General features: G+C 40.6%; 1 long non-coding RNA gene across 1 annotated transcript; it reads left to right on the top strand.

Annotated features, from left to right (window-relative positions):
• The first annotated feature begins 40 nt into the window (after positions 1-40).
• LOC310835354 lies at positions 41-3,036 on the top strand. The gene is made up of 2 exons (XR_014559591.1): positions 41-285; positions 2,630-3,036. It is a non-coding gene; the product is annotated as an uncharacterized lncRNA (long non-coding RNA).
• The last annotated feature ends 2,855 nt before the right edge of the window (positions 3,037-5,891 follow it).

The following is a 5,891-nucleotide window of genomic DNA, read 5'->3' as shown; positions in this document are numbered from 1 at the left end:
CATCATTGGCACACTTTTCAGTTTGGATGGCACACTGAATCTTTTTAGGGAAGTACTGAGGCTTCTATATCATTAGTTTCAGTTTATTATTATTAGTATCATCAGTGTCAGCAAGAAACAATGAATTAGTCCTAGGTCAGTATAATGGATTGAATGACTAGCTATTCTGTTTACTTAGATGCTTACTACAGCAGCTTCAAGCATCCAACAACATCTTTGATGGTCCAAGGAGGCACTCTCCATATTGTATGGTTGAGTTTTTTCACTGTTCATAGAAAAGCAAGGGTGGGAATTAATGTTTGACTAATTCAGTTCTATTGTGGGATGCTTAAGTGTCTTTTTTACTTTTAAGAAAGTGCAATCTGGACCCAGAGGATTAGGAGGGAATAATGTCAACGCACTACAGTGTCAAAGTCCTGACAAACTCCTGTTTCATGTTTTTTCTGCTTTGATGTTGGGGAACTTTGATTGCTCTGTAGTTTCTGAAGATTGTTCTCATTCTTCAGCATTTTAAAATTTTAGGTTATTCAGTAAGTGGGGGCAGAGGGGAAGAAAGGAAGAATGGAATTTATAGGTACCAATATGTTGCTCAAATTATAGGAAGCAGATTCCAATGTAGATAAGTTGACGTAACAAGGATGTTTTTGCAGTATGCGTGGAATTGCCACACCTTACTCACTCACATTGTCTAGGGCAGAGGCAGGGAACCTTTTTCAGCCTGAGGACCACACTCCTATTGGGGGGGGGGGAAACCACACTCCAAAAGTGGGCAGATTAAGAAACAAACATGAGTGGAGCAATGAATTTACCTTTGTACGATTGGCTAGTTTCTACACACTCTCGCAGACCTCTCTCTATTCTTCATCCAGGCAAGTCAAAAGTCATTTAAAGCTTTTAATGACACATTCCAGTCAGGAAAGAACACTAATGGAGGGTGTGAAGCAAGGCCAGTGAGGGCTGGGGAGTGGGTGTGGACTGGAGAGAATCCTAAGAACATAATGGAGAAACTCTTTTTCATGAGTGCTAGAACACTTTTCTAAGGGACGCTGGTGGTGCTGTGGGTTAAACCACAGAGCCGAGGACTTGCCGATCAGAAGGTCAGTGGTTCAAATCCCCGCGATGGGGTGAGCTCCCGTTGCTTGGTCTCTGCTCCTGCCAACCTAGCAGTTCGAAAGCACGTCAAAGTGCAAGTAGATAATTAGATACCGCTGCGGCAGGAAGGTAAACGGCATTTTCGTGGTTCGCCAGAAGCGGCTTAGTCATGCTGGCTACATGACCCGGAAGCTGTACACCGGCTCCCTCGGCCAATAAAATGAGATGAGCGCTGCAACCCCAGAGTCAGTCACGACTGGACCTAATGGTCAGGGGTCCCTTTACCTTTATCTAGAACACTTTTCTAGCTTTAATTTCTTTAATATTAAAATATTAGTAGAATGATGCTTAAATCATAGAATAGTAGAGTTGTAAGGGACCCCAAGAGTCATGCAGGGATCTCAGCTAAAGCATCCCATGACAAAGCTCTGCTTTAAAATCTCCAAGGATGGCTGACTACTGCTGGCAAGAACACCACCACTATGCAGCCTTCTGCACTTTTGGCTGGTATAGCAAGGGCATCAGCCGAGCCAGGGCCACCCTCCCTGCCAGCTGAGAACACCTTCATTGCATCCTAACTTTCTCCAGCAGTGTGGATTAGGGGTTCAGTTTGCACACCTCCCCGAACCCCCCAATATTTCAGCAGTGTATTTCTCCCTAATTAGGCACTTCCAATCTACACCTCTGATTCAAAACAAATGTTAAACACTGCTTTGGGGCATTTATGACTAGTAATAGGCAAGCACACATGAACGAATAAGCACTTAGCAATAAGTAAACAATTATCCTTTTAGAGATTATTCAAATTCCCCACCCCAGCCCCATATGGCCACGCAGGTGAATTGGATCTTTCCCTTTCCAGCCTACACCTGTTCTGACATGCCCACTGGTGCAGAGAGTACATAGAAGGATAAACATGTAGAAAAAGCGGAATACAGGGTAGAAAGTCAATTGCTATACCACATTCAGCTTACAATGGAAGAGCAATGATTTATTAGTACAAGGAGCCGCCTATCTGGAAGATGCCTAAGAATTAAATGAGTACATTTTATAAGTTATATTCAAATATCCAATGGTACGTTGTTTCTATTTGCCGGAAACCATTCCTGTTTTCTGATAGCCGCATCTGGTAAATGACTATGTGCATTTTGCCTTTGGTTGAAATTTTGGGAATATAGTGGTACCTTGGTTTATGAACTTAATCTGTTCCTGAAGTCCGTTCTTAAACCAAATCCGTTCTTAAACTGAGGCATGCTTTCCCTAATGAGGCCTCCTGCCGCCAGTGCCCTTCCACCGTTCGGCTTCCGTTCATAGACTGAGGTAAAGTTCACAAACCGGAACACTACTTCTGGTTTTGCGGAGTTTGTAAACCAAATAGTTCATAAACAGGACTGTTCATAAACTGAGGTACCACTGTACTTTATAACAATTTTGTTAGTATATACATGTGGGTCTTGCTATCTGCCCACTCGCTATATGAAAATTCACATATCCATATGTAAAGAATCATGCCCAAATCTCACTATACACTCCACAGATTCATATATCTGAACATCTGGAGTTTGCCCATTTCCATATTTCCTCACTTGTTTGTGCTTTGCTGATTGGCAGCAGCCATTTTTGGGCAGAAACCAAGCAAGGAAGGAGAAAGCAAGATCAGACAATTCAGGGAACAGGAGAGAATGGACAGATCAGTTTTTCCTTTGACTCTCTTTTGTTGGCTGACTGCAGCCATTTCAGGAAGAAATTATTGAAAAGGAGGAGAAAGAGCTTGGGTAAATCCCAACCTTACATGAAGACTGGATGCCTTACATGATATCCAGGAGGACACCATGGTGAAAGGCACTGAAAGATCAAGCAACAATATGCACATGTATTTTAGATGAGCCACCTATGAATCAGTTAAAAGGCAAGTGATTAATAAAATAAAACTTGTTTATTCCATTGATAGACCGTATTTTTCATTTTCTTAAATCAACCAAATATTTATTACAGCCAACCAATCATTAAAGAAATTACAAAATATATAATATACAGAACAACGGTGGTAAATTAGAAGCTAACATTCATAACAGATCTAAGAGATATTATGACATTCAGATATATGGCCACCTGTTCCATAATGGATTTATTAGATCCCTCAAGGAGGATACTCAAAAGGGTCTCTAAGGATCGAATGGGAAACTGCCTCATGGGGCGACAGAATCTGCAGTAGAAGAAACACATGATAGCACATGATAGACTAAGCTCTAAATGATTGTCAGGAGAAGCATAAAATATCCGCTTCACAAAAATTGTGACTGCTGTATGACTGAATAAATTGCCCTCCTTTTGGAGGGTGGAGTCTGAGTCTACTGGGGAGAGTGCTCTGTTTTCTTGAATCTAAAAGATAAAGATAAAATGGGAGGAGAGGTCATCAGGAAACACCTTTCCTAAATAAAGTATAGTGGTACCTTCGTTTATGAACTTAATTCATTCCGGAGGTCCGTTCTTAAGCCAAAAGCGTCCTTAAACCGAGGTGTGCTTTCCCTAATGAGGCCTCCCATCACTGGTACCCTTCCACCATTCGGCTTCCGTTTGTCTTCTGGGGCAAAGTTTGCTAGCTGGAACACCTACTTCTGGGTTTGCAGAGTGCGCTGCCCGAATCATTTGTTAACAGGACTGTTCTTAGACCGAGGTACCACTGTACAGCATTTGTGTGTTACAGTGCATACATACTTTGTTAGCTATGCAACTGTTTCATTATTCAGAGTAAAAATTAGAGCCACAATAAAGCATTCTCTACTGAAGCAATGTGGCACTTATCAGACCAAGCACCTCAACTTGAGTCACCCATATTGTTGATCTGAACCCTTTCCAGGCAAACTGAAAATGGATCACTGTCTGAGCTAAATCGACAGCTATATTGGAGAAGCCTGTCTGCTCAAGCAGCCAACATTTCATTGGTCTGCAGAATAACAACTGCCCACACTCACAGCAAAAGGACCATTTTATGGTTCCCACAAATATGCTCAATGAATCCATTAGGAGCAAATAGCCCAAACAAACTATTAAAAGAACCTTTAAAATATTCTAGAGACTGCTTAATGGTGTGACATTCATCCCATTGAGAATTGGAAGAAAAATGTCAGAGACACTTAAAGCTCAGTAAGTAGAACTATAAAGTGAATCCAGAGAGGCACCTCTGCTAGCTCTTGATACTAAAAAATTGTCAGGCTACAATGAATAAATGCAGTGAGAAACATAACAAACGTAAATGTAAAGGAAATGTGTAGCTGATAAGGTATGTATATCTGCTTTCTGCTATCAACATAACAGGGATATGTTAAATAGGGAAGTTGTTAAAAGCACTTTGTAAAACACAAAGGCCATCTTAAAAATAAGCGATCAGCAAGAGCCTTAGTTCCCAAAATACACCATTATGTTCCATGGAATTCAAGCAAGTTATGTGCAGAGTTGTAGTCAAAGCAGTGAAATAGAAAAATAGACATATGCAAGTGGGACCTACAACAAAATGACCACATGAGGATCAGCATTCATCCCTGAAGTTCGCAAATATCGAGAATAACAATGAAACATCTTTTCCTATGAAGTCACTACAGACATAAATGCACTGTTCAATTGGGGTTTTTGCAAACACTTTGAATTACATGACTTGAAAGCTTTAGATTTTAAAACAAAACAAAACCCTTTTCACTAGTGTTACATGAATTCCTGGAATTAGCTGAGGGTCTTCCCAATATTATTCAAAATATGAAGGAATACCAAGATTTCACAGAAATCCCAAGGTCCAGAGAGCTCTCCAAGCTCTCCCTTTACACAATCACTGAACTGGAAGTCATTAGAAACTTCCCAGGCAAGCTACAGATAACAGGCACTTCTGAGCATGCTTGGGAAAGCCTCTGCTGTTACTCCACACCCTCCTGCCAACTGCTGTTGTCACCCTCTTCACAAGTGCAAGGTTGCTTGGGGTAGGGTGTGGGGTGGAATGGAGACACGGAGTGAGTTGGATGCTTGAAAGATACTGGGCTCTGCTCATAATGAACTGTCATCACTAATTTCAACCTATATATTTTGGGTTATGTATCTATTTTTTTACCGTAAGCAGAAGTGTTATTTTGGAACTTTTAGAATACTGAAAGTACGTATTTTGTTACTTTGGACCTTCTAAGGCTACACTAAAGCTATATCTTTCAACATTACTGTAATGAAAATAGGGACGTCGCATTCCATTATTATTATTATACGTATTATACTTATTATACCCTGCTACTCTAGGTGACTTCCAACAAATATAAAAACATAATAAAATGTTAAAAGATAAAAAACCTCTCTATTCATGGCTGCCTTCAGATGTTTTCTAAAGGTTCTATAGTTACTTATGTCCTTGGCTCAGGAGTCACATAACTTTATACCCTCTGATGAAAATAGGGACGTCCTAAGGAAAAGCAGGACATTCCAGGATCAAATCAGAAACTGGGATGGCTTCTGTAATTCTGGGACTGTCCCTAGAAACTAGGGACACTTGGAGGGTCTGTAAAGCTAAGAAACCATTACATTTATTTCCTTTCTCATACTCCCCCCCTTCTCTCTCTCTCTCTCTCTCTCTCTCTCTCTCTCTCTCTCTCTCTCTCTGTTGTTCTCTAGCATTTTCTCTTTTCCAGTAAATCCATTACTAATTATGTGTCATATCATTTCTTTGCCAGTTTGACTTGGTGGCCTTCTGTCTTCACCTCCTGTAACTTCTCTCTCTCTCCTCCCCTGTAGTTCTTTTAATACAAATATTTTCATTTTAGGAC

Source organism: Podarcis gaigeae (assembly GCF_964106915.1).
Source record: "Podarcis gaigeae genome assembly, chromosome: 2".
NCBI lineage: Eukaryota > Metazoa > Chordata > Lepidosauria > Squamata > Lacertidae > Podarcis > Podarcis gaigeae.
The sequence above is the reverse complement of the archived record's forward strand: the minus strand, read 5'-3'. Positions and strand labels throughout refer to the sequence as shown.